Raw genomic sequence first — 13,919 nt, forward strand, 5'->3', positions numbered from 1 at the left:
TAGTAAAATAGCTTATCAGCATTCTGATAATAGCAAGACCAAACCTGCGCCGTGGGAAACACCGTCCACTTTCTTTTAAAATTGAGTGCAGCTGAAAAACATTCACTATTAACTTTATTGATAACCTTTCAGTAAATGTGCTGTTTTATGTTCCATAACGCTGCCACCTATTCCAGCAAAGGCCTACTAGGAAGTGCTGCAGATTATCAGATTCAACGATGTATATTTAGAATTCAAGGAACAGCCCGCATGAAAAACGACTATGAATGCAAGGCACCCCTTTTGAATTCCTATTCCCCTTCATGTCCACTAGCTGAAACACAATTGCTGAGTAGTCAGGTAACTCTTAATATATGGGAATTTATTAGGGAAAAATCAGATAATAAATAAGTCATGCATTTTATTTTCCCTTTTCTGGTTACCAAGTGCTGAGTCATACGATAGCCAGCTGCTGGCAGGCCAGCCCCAGTGACACGCAGTCTGAGTGCATGCAAAGCAGAAGGTAAGATATGCATTCTCAGAGTTGGCAGCTAACCTGCTTTCTCTGTCAGCAAACAGTTTAGTGAAAAGATGATCAGCCCGTACACAGAGAGATAGGCATAGAGGAGGCAGGAAGTGGGGGCAGTCACTTGTAAACTATGACCTCCAGTGCTTCACAACAGATGCATTAACCCCATGATCTATCCTACTTTCCTTCGAACCAAAAGACATAGGTTAATGCAGATGAGTGAAGGAGGTGCATTGACCTCCGATGTATATTCTAGCACAGGAAACTGTTCTCTGTACGAAGATCTGTCCTGTCTTAACCCATTCAAAGAAGGCCACCTTGACACGTACAACAATGCCTGACAATCACGAGCACGTTTATCGAACCTTTAGCAACGTACGATAGAGCGCTTAGAGCACTGCAAGCCAGCAGGTAACGATGTTGTTACTCGAACCTCGAAGGAAGCGAACAACATAGAAGACGCAGAACGCACTGGAAGACAGAACCGCCAAACAGGCAACACAGTGCAATAAAGTTACGCATCACTACCTAACTTATAAAAGACAATGTAGCAGTCCGTAGACTCATGCTGTCTAGGCCCAGACAATATTAAGGGGGTCATTATGATTGCGGAATTCCACCGCCGGCCCGGAGAATGCGGGAAAACCGCAGCGGAGCCTCCACAGACCCACCGCCAAATTAGGATGGCTGGTGGGTCTGATAATCTGTCCGCAGCTTTTCCGCCGTGGTCGGAAGGCGACCGCGGCAGAAAAGCACTAACATGTCTGGTGGTGTCTATCAGACACCGCCAGGCATATTAGGATGTCTGCAATTCTATACTTTTCCACGGCGACTAACTTCCCCCGCCGCCCAAATCCCGCGCTCTTTTAGTGTGCAGCGCGCGCTCGCCCAAGAGCGCCTAACACTAGGGTGTTGTAACGAGGGACCGATACCGGCGAACACATTAAAGCGCCAACCTAGTCTCCACATACTGACCCTGCACGCCCATAATTTCCGGGCCGCCTAGCGCTTAAGCCTCCAAGCATCGACCATAAACTCTAGCGGCCGAGGAGAGGAATGAGGCTTACTCCGGAAAATTAGTCTAACAACTCTCGCCTACAGCTACCTACACCCGTATTCACCCTGCTTCCCTGGCGAGAAAGCGAACGTGCAGAATCTAAGGGCATTAGTTAAGCAAACGTTTTCAAATGCGATGCTCTGACGGGAATTTCTTTTTAAAACATACCTAGAAAAGCAACATTCAGTCCTTTAATAACAAACGTTCATCAATTCAAGACCCGCCCGAACAAACACTGCCCGGCACACTCTCTCTCAGCCCCCAGGCCCCACAACGCCACCGCCACTTTTAGAAATAAGGAAGCTGCATTAGTCCCGTCGGCACAAATCGGAGTCTAGTTATTACCTTTTCCCCCTTACCGAGCTAAGCACACGGCGGGCGGCTTTTACAAGGCTTGTGGGAACTCTAGTTTAACCCCCCCCGCAAGCGGGTGACTATAAAACCTAAGAGCTCATTACTGGTTATTACACGCAGGCAATGCTGCATCATGATTACTTTTAAAACAATGCTGCATCATGAATACTTTGAAAAAAACTGTTATTTGCACCCCAATAGACCCGGATCGGGCGGGAGACTCCGGGTGTGTAAACCAACGCACATGCCTGAAATTGACTCCGCTTCCATACAAAGCCTCGCAAAATGCATTCACCCGATTTGGCCTTCAATCTCTCCCCCTTCCTGAAAGTGACTCTGCTTCAGTACAAGGCACTTCCTGAAAGTGCTCTGCATCAGTACAAGGCACTCGCAAAATACCTTTTCCCGATTTTGCTTTCAATACCGCCTGTTCGTACAGTACACGCACAATAAATCGATTACATCGTGTCTTCCCCGCATGCATGTAAACGTCTCCGTGTCCCCGGAATCCGACCCCACAATCTGGCAACCTTACTCCACTTGGATAAGTACTAACACCAAGTTGGACAATTAGAGCCATCCATGCGCCCAGCACCGGCTGTTTGTCCCGTAACCCCCAGCCAGAAGTGGGAACATGGCCGCCGAGTCAACCCCTCCAGAAAAACAAACGCGACCTTCACATGGCAGACGGGCTCACAAAACAAGCCAGCACTCACCATACCCATCGAAGAAACCCATTGGCTGTTGGCGAGGAGGGCGGCTCAAAGGGGGTGACGCGCTACAAGCTCTGCTCGCCCGTCGTGTGGGACTAGGGCGCTGTCCCGCCCATGCTCCCCTGCGTGTCGCGCGGACAGCGGCAAACCAGCCGGGAATAGTAAAAGCCCAACAAGAAGCACTTTGACAACCAAGGATACCCCCTGCTCACAAGGGAGCCTCAACAGTTACAGGAAGCCACGCCCACATGTCCCTCAGGTCACCCAGCCTGCTCAAATACAGGAAAGGACCAAGACCTAAGCAGCTTCCCCGTGCATTCTCCGACACATTTTTCAGAGACCGGGCAGAATGCAGTGACCACAACACAAGCTAAAAACAACTCTCCCTCAAAGTCAATAAACAAGCAGGTTGCTGCTTCAACAGCCCACTGTCCAATTAATATATTTTGTATTATTTGTTTTTTTGTTTTTATAGTTTCATTAAAGTTTAATAAACAAAACAGTTTATAAACAGTCCGTATACATTTTTGGTAATCTCTGATACAGGTGTCCAATACAGTGTATAATATGGTTGTGTACAATATACAAACATACGAAAAAGAAAAAGGTTATAGCTCAGCTATTAGTGAAGATAATACACAGTTCATTATATTGCGAAGTTGAGAAAACAAATGTAAATGGGGGGAGGGGAGAGAAATCAAAAGGATATATTAGGTAACGAGGTTGCAATCAGTACATATATATGGAATCCTGTTTAACAGTAATGCAGTCTCTTAGTCTAAACCACATGAAGTTAAAAGGAAAGGGTATAACTACAGTCCATGAGGCGAGCGGCGGCGACGAGATAAGATGGCCACCACCTGAAGAGCCGGCACATCGAGTTCGGACCGCCGACAGAAGAAACGTCTTTAGGCAGCGTCTCCTCACCGCAACAGCGGGAATCGATGTCGGACATGTTCAGGGGCATAATGGCAAGTTTCCAGACCTGTGGAAGGTCTTTTTGCTCTTCTTAAGGCTCCGTTCATCTCTGCCTCATAACGGCCGCCATTTTAGGCTTCCTTGCATCGATTTTTCCCTCTTTCATGACGAGGATGTTTTTACACTCAAATATGCAGTACTTTTGTTTTTAAGGCTTGTCACTTTTACTTCTTTATTTGACTGAATATTTTGATATACTGCCTTGCCGTTTGTAAGGAGTAGCTGCAAATTAAGTATTGGAAGCTTCTTTGACTGTAGTGACCTGCTCCTCGGTATAATTTCTGGCGATATTTTCCTCTACTGAGTGCAGCTCATTGTGTATCTTTATTTATCAATTTCCACAGACATATTTGTTTTGGATTACTTTTGGAATCCTCATCATTGTGTTTCATTTTTTTTTTGCTCTCATTTGTTGATATTTTGCTGGTCACTTTATTTTGGGCTATTCCTCTTCACTTCATCAACACTATCTCCCTGCCTGTTTCTGTTATATCATTGACGGCTGTTTTTCATTCTCTTCTGTCACCATTATGGACTCTCATCACTCAAATAAGGCACAGGGGGCTTCTTCTGGTGCGCGGAAAGATGCAAACAGTGGCCTTGGCAAACGCATCAAGAAGGACCCTCCCTGAGGGGGGTGGTTTGCAGCCAACTAAGATGGCCGCATCATAGAGGAGCTCCGAGGGTGAGACCGACTCCCTCCTTTTGTATCGCTTTGTTCGCCCTAAATGTGGCAGGGTATGCTCAGACGTGAGTCCCTTGCTCACTTGGCCACTGGATTCAAGATAGCCTGGCTGATGAGGATTATGAATCCGAAACCGGTCCCAGGATGCTTGTTTCCGGTCCAGGGAAGACATGGCTTGGCAGTTCGGGCTGGACTGTTCCCATGAGGCACAGGGTCAGACTGATTTGCATATAGCCATGTCTGAACTGGGGTGGCCGAGTGAGCTAAAGAATGGTGATGGATTAAACCCAGATCAGTTGACTGGGGGTGAGTGTTTGATTTGCTCAAACGCTCCGTCCATCATCCCCTTTTGTATCGCTCCCTCCATGAATCCAGGCACATATCCGTCCTAATTATCATCCGAGAGCTGCCATTTACATTGCGGAGGTGAAGCGGTCCCTGCTGATCTTGGTCTGTGGCCGCTCCGATCCCGGACCACGGAGTGACGACGAGCGACCCTCCGCAGCCTGCATGCACGTTTCCGGCCGCGGGCTCAATTTTAAAGGTGTCCCGGAGCGTGCGAGTTTCAACCGGCCGAGAGCGAGGTAAATGCATCGCTGCAGACTGAAGGTGAGAGGAGACACCGGGGACGCCCGTATGAGGCACTGACAGAGTCCGCCTACATAGCGGAGTGACGGCATGAGTGGCGGCCCCTCCCGCCGCCTCCCCATACCGATTGGCAGGCCTTACCAACATCACCTTTCAGTGGCGGTGCAGCCCAGTGGGAAGTGAGGCCTGGGAGCAACGAGATTGGGGATACACGCAACAAGCTGATAGGACCATTGCAGCACTGCCAGGGCCACTGGCGGGGCTTCAGGGACATTGGAAAAGAGCACCGGCAAGTGCGGAGGAGGGGCAGACTCCCCGGGGCTGTACAGTATTACAATAAGTGGTGGCTTCTGAAGTAAACCCATACCAGCCGGCTCCACTCAGGAAGACTCGGGGAGCGCAACAGAGGTGTTTTTAACAGCGCGCCAGAGGTGGCAGAGGGGCCTAATTAAGGGTTAAGGGCCCCTGTCACTGGGATCCACAACGCCACAGCAGCAGACAGTCAATTCGCAATCATGCAGGAGGGTGCACGCTCCTAGGGACCGGGGGTGAGATACAGCCAGAGATACCCCAGAACGTGACAGAGGAAGGGCTGTCCCCCGGCGTTGAAAAGTACCAGGAAACATCGATGAAACGCATGATGACCCCCCCCATTCTTTGCGTGGTTAATGGTGGGGAAGGTTCGTTGCTCAACGCGGTGCTGCACAGAGCCACGCAGCAGCGCCAACTGACAACATTATTCTTTGGGGCGCAACAAAAACAGAGACACACAAGGCACTGGCGTAACGAACCTTGAGGGGGCCTTCCTGCAAGGCAGCTCGGGGGGCCCCCCTCCGGGCACAATCAGGAGCCCTGCAACCAGAGTGCTGTTCTGATGAGGCCCCCTGGAGCTTGAGGCCTCCCCGCTCCGCAGGGGCTGCGGGGGCCTGTGTTACGCCCCTGACACAAGGAAAGTACTCAAAACACATGATCAGGGCCACAAGAACAGGCGTAGTGGACGCGGAGGTCCCTCGGCGTCGGCCTACACACTACGCAGTCCGTATTAATCCGCAATGACTCAGTGGCACTGCGGTGAAGAATTGGAGTACCTGTTCTTTCCTCAATGAGCGGCAGAGGTAACCGCGCGCCCCCACTAGGCAAACTTTACAAGTTTGCGTATGCCAAGGATTTTCCCCCATTGCCAGACCAAAAGAGGGCTGGGGCTAAGAGCATGGAGGGAGACGGAGTCTCCAAGGTGACCCTGGAGGACGTGATGGCTGCACTCCACCAGGTGCAGACCACGGTGGGTACAATATCAACAGACGTCACATTCCTAAGAGCAAATCTGCAGAAAATGTCGACAAGGGTGACTGAAGTAGAACAAGTGACGACTTGCCTCACTAAGGACACTTCGCTCCTGCTTAAGAGAGTGACGCAACTAGAGGAAGGCAACAAGTGCATGGCGGCAAAAATGGATGAGCAGGAAGGGCACTCTCACCGTAATAGCGTTATAATAATTGGACTGCCAGAATCTGAGGGGGGACCTGCCATGGACCTGTACGTTGAAGATCTCATAAAGACCAAACTACGGCCTTCTTTTCGGTGAAGTGGGTCCACAGAGTACCAGGAGGGCATCCGCGACCAGGAGCTCCACCGCGGCCGGTACTAGCACGTCTATTTAATTTTCGGGACAGAGACGCTATTCTCCAAACGGCACGAGTGGCACTGCCTCTATGGATACAAAACTCTGAGATCTCATTCTTCCCGGATTATACAGCGGCGGTCGCGGCGCGCCGCAGAAGCTTTCTCGAAGTAAAAAAGACATTAAGGTCCCGTGAACTGCCGTATACTATGCTCTTTCCAGCAAGACTCAGAGTAGTGGCAGACAAAAAAACATGGTTCTTCGACACGCCAGAAGAGGCACACGACTGACTTGAGGGATGGCGGCCGGCGGAAAGGTCAGGACGACTGGGAAGGAGGCGAAAACAACAGGGCAAGGACAGCGATCCGAAGGCAGTCGAACAGGAAGAAGGGGAGGACGCCCATACACACTAGGACTCCGGGGACTGAGATGTGCGGATGCAAGGGAAGTATCTCCCCATTTCTTTTTCTTACTGATTGGGAGAGTCATACATAGTTGCTACTCAGGGCCTTTGTCCTTATGTTAACAATAATGGACTTCTTGATGGCTCGGGACTAAGGGACTGGGGGGAGTGACTGGTCCTGCTTGGACTTTCCCACCCCCATACATATATGCTATTGAAGTGTCAGGGTTGGGGTACTAAGCGCTCTGCTGAATTGGGGTGGCGGGCAGTTTCAAGCCTGCATGGCAGTGAGGCAGGGTGGGGTAATGGAGAGGGGGGAATTTGTACATGTTTTTTGTTTAATGTTTATGCGATGAGCAATTGTGGATATTGTTGTGCGATGTCACTACTCACAGAAACACACAGTAGTCCTCACATAAGACAAGTCACTTACAGTTCTAGCACCTTTGCATATGACAATGGGGACACCTCAATAGCTAAATTGCAGGGGGGAAAAAAAGAAGGACCCTCCATCTCCTTCTAAATAACCATTACCCCTTACGCTGGAAGATATAATGGAGGAATTACGCCTAATTCGCCCTTTTATGTCTGATACAGCCGCTACTCTACAACGGTTGGATGAGAAGTGGTCTGGTTTGGATGCAAGGCTATCTGATGTTGAACAAAAGGTGAGTGATACTCAAGATGTTCTCGCTAAAGTTGATTGCCTCTCTAAAGAAGTCGGTTTACTCAAAAAGTCCACTGAGGATTTGGAAAATTGAATTGGAGTAATATTCTACGCTTGTACGGTATTCCGGAAGGTTCTGAAGGGTCAGATATGATTGCTTTCTTGAAGACTCAGGTTCTCCAGATAGTTGGTCTCCCAAAATCGACTGACTTTAACATTAAGAGGGCTCATCGTTTGGGATCACGGAGTTCTTCTTCCTCATCTAAACCACGAGGCATAATTGCCTATTCTCTTCTCTATTCGGATCTCATGGAAATTCTGCATGCAGCCAAACAACATAAACAGATGCTATGGTCTGGCCATAAAATCGTCTTTAGCCAAGATGTCTCCAAGCCAACTGCTAACCGACGTAAGGAATTCCTTGATCTTTGGCCTGCCCTGAGATCCATGAATGCTCGCTATGGCCTCATACATCCTTGCTTCTTCAAAGTAACGTATAAAGACAGAACTTTTAGCTTTGAAGATCCTACCGACCTCTGGAAATTCATCCATGATCATAAAGGAGAACGTATGGAACTGAGCAAGCCTTAAGTTCAATTTATTGTATTTGGGTTTATCTGTTTTATTGTACCTAGTATGTGATTTGTTATTCCTAGTTAATTGCTATATGTTGTTTTCTGTTTTAATTTGGTCTATAGTTCCTAATATGTCATTTCTTAACCTTGACTTCTTTTATGTTTGTTGTTTCCCACATTTTCCAGACCATTCCTCCATGAAGTGCTGTTGATGTTTCTCACCTTTGCCACCCCATTTTTTGTTTTGTGCTACTCATTTGCTGCAGTTCTCTCTCCATTGTTTGGTAAGTTTCCTTCCTTTTGTTTCATTGTTTGCCTTTGTCTTTGTTTCTTCTCCTTCTTGTATTTTCATCCTCCCAAGACTGAACTGACAGATCTCCCGAGGCTTCGCCGGGAGCAACAACGCCGCTGAGGCGCGGCGCAACTTCTCTTTTAAAAACAGTGCCTGGACACTTTTAATTCACTTGCCTTTTGCTTCAGGGGCTGCGCCGAGGTCATCGCGCACCCCTTATCCTTTTGGGATTCCCTCCTCTGTCGCCGCCAGAGCGCCCCACGCCGAGCGTTCCCTCCCCCTCTGACGGGCAGGTCACGAGGGCGGGGACGGGCGTGGTGACCATCTTGGGCTGCTCTCTGGTTGGCGGGGCAGCTCCTCTGTCCCTCCCCCCCTGGCAATACCTTCCTGTCGGGCGAGTCCCGCCTTAGCTCTACTGAACTGACAGATCTCCCGAGGCTTCGCCGGGAGCAACAACGCCGCTGAGGCGCGGCGCAACTTCTCTTTTAAAAACAGTGCCTGGACACTTTTAATTCACTTGCCTTTTGCTTCAGGGGCTGCGCCGAGGTCATCGCGCACCCCTTATCCTTTTGGGATTCCCTCCTCTGTCGCCGCCAGAGCGCCCCACGCCGAGCGTTCCCTCCCCCTCTGACGGGCAGGTCACGAGGGCGGGGACGGGCGTGGTGACCATCTTGGGCTGCTCTCTGGTTGGCGGGGCAGCTCCTCTGTCCCTCCCCCCCTGGCAATACCTTCCTGTCGGGCGAGTCCCGCCTTAGCTCTACTGAACTGACAGATCTCCCGAGGCTTCGCCGGGAGCAACAACGCCGCTGAGGCGCGGCGCAACTTCTCTTTTAAAAACAGTGCCTGGACACTTTTAATTCACTTGCCTTTTGCTTCAGGGGCTGCGCCGAGGTCATCGCGCACCCCTTATCCTTTTGGGATTCCCTCCTCTGTCGCCGCCAGAGCGCCCCACGCCGAGCCTTCCCTCCCCCTCTGACGGGCAGGTCACGAGGGCGGGGACGGGCGTGGTGACCATCTTGGGCTGCTCTCTGGTTGGCGGGGCAGCTCCTCTGTCCCTCCACCCCCTGCCACGCCCTGCTACTTCCGGTTCCCTACTTATGGCACTTCTATCCCGGCCGCGCAGCGGACGAGCGCAGCGGGCGCGACGAAGGCGCGCCGAAGTTGCGCCTAAGTCAAGCCCGTCTGCGCCCGTCCGCGACGGGCCGGGACCAGGGACCTCACCCCCTGCCCCTTTGTTGTCATACATGCCTGCACAACTCCTCTCCTGCACCGCTCGTGTGCCTCTCCCCCACACCCTCATGCAGCATCTTGTGGCATTAGATATCTATGTCTCCCATTCAGATTGTGCTGTGCCTTCACGCCCCACTCCTCCTTTGCCTACGCAGGACTCTGGACCTCCCCCCATTGGACCCTCATCACCCCCTCACACTGCTTCTGCCTATCTCCTTAACACTCGTTCGGCAGGCAAGCACCAACTTGAACTGTTTCACCTTCTTACCACAGACTCTCCAGATTTTCTGTTTTTAACGGAAACTTGGTTTTCTGAGGCCTCTCTTCCCGACATTCTTGCCATCCTTCCCGATTCTTACTATGCCCTCCGGGCTGACCGCCCCGTGGGCAAGACCGGGGGGGTGTCGCTATGATTGTTCGATCCACTATCCAATTCCAGCCTCTCTCCCAATCATCTATAGCTGGAGTGGACTTTCTGGTCGCCCGTTCCTCTAATCTTTCTGCACCTCTCACGGTCGTCCTCGTTTATCGCCCTCCCCTGAACATGCCTCTGTTTGTGGCCTCCCTGCAGGAACTTCTCGCTACGCTTGTAGTCAACAACGCCTCCGTTCTCCTGCTAGGCGACTTTAATTACTGGCCTGGCGACCCCAGGGAGGACTCAGCGTCCAAGGACCTCACGGCCACTCTTTTATGCCTCAACCTTAAATCCCATGTACTGGTCCCTACCCACAATCTTGGACACATCCTGGACCAAGTCTGGTCATCCCAGGACATAGTTTCCCCCCCCAGCATCCTCCCTTGTACCTGGTCCGATCATTCCCTCATTTCCTTTACCATCAACATTGGTTCCCCTCTTAAACCCCCTCGTCCCAAGAACGTTTTCTCTCGTAGCTGGAATCGTGTTGATTTGTCTTCCCTCTCTCATTCCCTTGCTTCCTCTCTTCCCGACCTTACTGGCATTTCCCTTGATTTACAGGCCGCTGCAGTTGGCAACTGGCTTTCCTCTGCATGCGATTTAGTAGCCCCCCTTAAGTTAGTCAAGTCCATTCGTCCTCATGAGGCCCACCGTTGGTTTAACTCGGAACTTAAGATCCTCAAATTGGAACTTAGACGCTCGGAGCGCCTTTGGCGCCGTAGCTACTGCCCCGACCTCAAGGCCAAATACAAATCTCTTCTTAAGGAGTATAAGAAGGCCATTCTGGCCACTAAGACCAAGTATTTCTCCGATCAAGTAACCCTATCGGCCAATAAATCCAAGGAACTCTTCTCCTTGGTCAAAAATCTAGCCACCTCTGATCGTGCTTGCCCTCACTTTACTCCCTCCCAGGCTCTCTGCTCTTCGTTAAACAACTTCTTCATCGAGAAGATTGTTAAAATTAAATCTAATATTTCGGCTACTCCCTTTACTCCAATTCGCTCTGTTCCCTCTGCGCCTAAATCCTCCTTTTCCTCTTTCCCGCCCCTCTCCTTAGACTCTTTCTTAGCTCTGCTCACTAAAACCAAGTCCGGCTCTCCCACCGACTGTGCCCCTGCCCGCATTCTTAAAACTCTCTTCTCCTCCTGTCCTACCACCCCTCTTTCCCTTCTCAATGCCTCCCTTTCCACCGGATTGGTCCCTTCTTCATTTAAATCTGCTATTGTTTCCCCCATTCTTAAAAAACCTGGTCTTGATTCTTCTCTCCCCTCTAATTTCAGACCTATCTCTCTTCTTCCCTTTCTTGCTAAAATTCTAGAATCTTATGTTTCCTCCTGTCTCTCTGCCTATGTCGATCAGAACCAATTCCTTGCTTCTCATCAAGCGGGTTTTCGATCGGGTCATTCGACCGAAACCGTGGTGCTTGCCGTCCTTGACGCCAAGCCGTCCTTAAAGCCAAGGCCGACGTCAACTCTCCCCAAGCTTTGATTCTCCTCGACTTGTCCGCTGCGTTTGACACGGTCGACCATAACATTCTTTTTGACCGTGTCAGCGCAGCGGGCATACAAGGCCTTGCCCTTTCTTGGATCACGTCCTTCTTGACAGGACGTTCTCAAGCTGTTCACCTCCCCGGTTTTTCCGCTCCCCCCCCTCCCGGTGCCCTGTGGGGTTCCCCAAGGTTCCTCCCTCTCTCCCCTTCTTTTCAATCTTTACATCCATCCACTTATCTCTTCCCTTCTTGAGCTTCTTGTCTCTGTGTATAATTACGCTGATGACCTCCAGCTCGTCTTTGATCTTTCTTCTTCTTCTCATTCTCGATCTTTCTTCTATTCCACTATGGTCTTTATTTCTGGGTGGATGGGCGCCAACCACCTCAAGCTCAATCCAGATAAGACTGAGCTTGTCTTGATTGGCGGCTCATCCAGGCTTTGGTCCCCTGCCTTCTGGCCCCCTATTCTTGGCCCCCCCCCCCCCACTCCGGTTCCCTCCGTTAAAACATTGGGCATCAAAGTCAGTCAGGACCTGTCCATGCACGGCCAGGTCAGCGCCGTGGTGTCCTCTTGCTTCCTCTCCCTTCGGCTCATCCGAAAAATTTCCCGCTTTTTCTCTCTGGACTCTCTTAAAATCATTATCTCTGCCCTTATCACTTCCCGCCTGGATTATGGCAATAGCTTGTTCGCAGGCATTCCTGCCTACGAAACCCGCCGCCTTCAAGCTATCCAAAATCAGGCTGCCCGTCTCATCTTTCACTTACCCAAAACCCATCACATCACTCCTGTCCTTAAATCCCTCCACTGGTTACCCATTCTGCAGAGATCTTTGTTCAAGCTAGGGTGCCTTGTTTATCGGGCCCTTGATCACTCTGCACCGGCTTTCATCAATTCTCTGATCTCTCGTCACATCCCTGCCCGCACTCTTCGTTCATCCTCTTTTGCCCTCCTCACTGTTCCCCGTTTCCACAAATCTCGCACTGGTGGAACTAGATTTTCTGTTCTTGCTCCCCGGTTCTGGAACTCCCTTCCTCTTTCTTTGCGTTCTATCCCCATTCTCTCACACTTTCGTAAAGCGCTAAAAACTTTTCTGTTTGCCCTGGCCTACCCCTGCTAAACCTCCTGGCCCTGTCTGTTCTGTCCTCTAGAGCTCTCAGCGCCAGGAAGCCGCTTTGGCCATCGTGCGCTCTACAAATAATTTCATTCATTCATTCAATCTTGTTTTTTTTCCCTCTCGGTGTCTCTTCTTCGCGTGGTTGTCTTGTTCTTCGCCGACCCCCTTTATAAATCATTGTTCTTTTTCACAATGTTTCCTATGACTGAAGACTTCGGTCTTTTGTCATCTTTTTTCTGCTATCTTTTTTTGGGAGACTTTGGGCCCGATTCACAGAACTAACTTAAGACAAAATCCTAAACTTACTACTATTTTGGTATTCACAGAAGGCACTTACCGCCTGATTCATCAAGCTAAATTGCATACGCAAAGGGCAAGATTCTCAGAATCTTGCCTTTTGCGAGTGCAATTTTTGCATTTGGGATTCATCATCCGAAATGCAAAAATCGCTATTTAAGAATTCGCACATTTGCGAAGAATTGAATTTAAGGAATCTCTATTTGAGATTCCTTAAATGCAATTCATGAAGCATTTTAAAATTGCGAAAATGCAATTTTGGGCCGCTATTTACCGAGAGGTCAGACCTCTCGGTAAATAGCAAAAACTTAGAAAAATGCATTTAAATGCATTTTTCTAAGTTGCATGTTACACACACACATGTCCTTTGGACATGTGTGTGCGCAACACCAATGTAGATTACATTTCAGGGGTGCTACAGGGTGTCCTTTGGACACCCCTGCACCCTTGAAATCGCATCCTTATTTGCGATTAGCTAATTGCTAATCGCTAATAAGGAATAACTCCCCATGCATTCCTATGGGCCTTCCTATGGGCCTGTAGGCCTGTAGGCCTGTAGGCCCATAGGAATGCATGGGGAGTTATTCCTTATTAGCGATTAGCAATTAGCTAATCGCAAATAAGGAACATGTAGGAATCGCAATATTTATTGCAATTCCTACATGAATCCCGTTTTGCAAGTCCTTAATAGCGATTTGTTATGAATCGCTATTAGGGGCTCGCAAAACGGGAGAATGATGAATCAGCCTGTTACTCATTTCGGTATTCACAGAAGTTAGGAGTCCTAACTTTAGGACTCCTAAATGCCTTCTGTGAATACCGAAAGTCTTTAAGTTAGGATTTTTCTCAATTTAGTAGTAGTAAAGTTAGGACTCCTAACTTTAGGACTCCTAAATGCCTTCTGTGAATACCGAAAGTCTTAAAATTAGGAT

This window comes from Lissotriton helveticus, chromosome 3_1, assembly GCF_964261635.1.
Source record: "Lissotriton helveticus chromosome 3_1, aLisHel1.1, whole genome shotgun sequence".
Classification (NCBI taxonomy): Eukaryota; Metazoa; Chordata; class Amphibia; order Caudata; family Salamandridae; genus Lissotriton; species Lissotriton helveticus.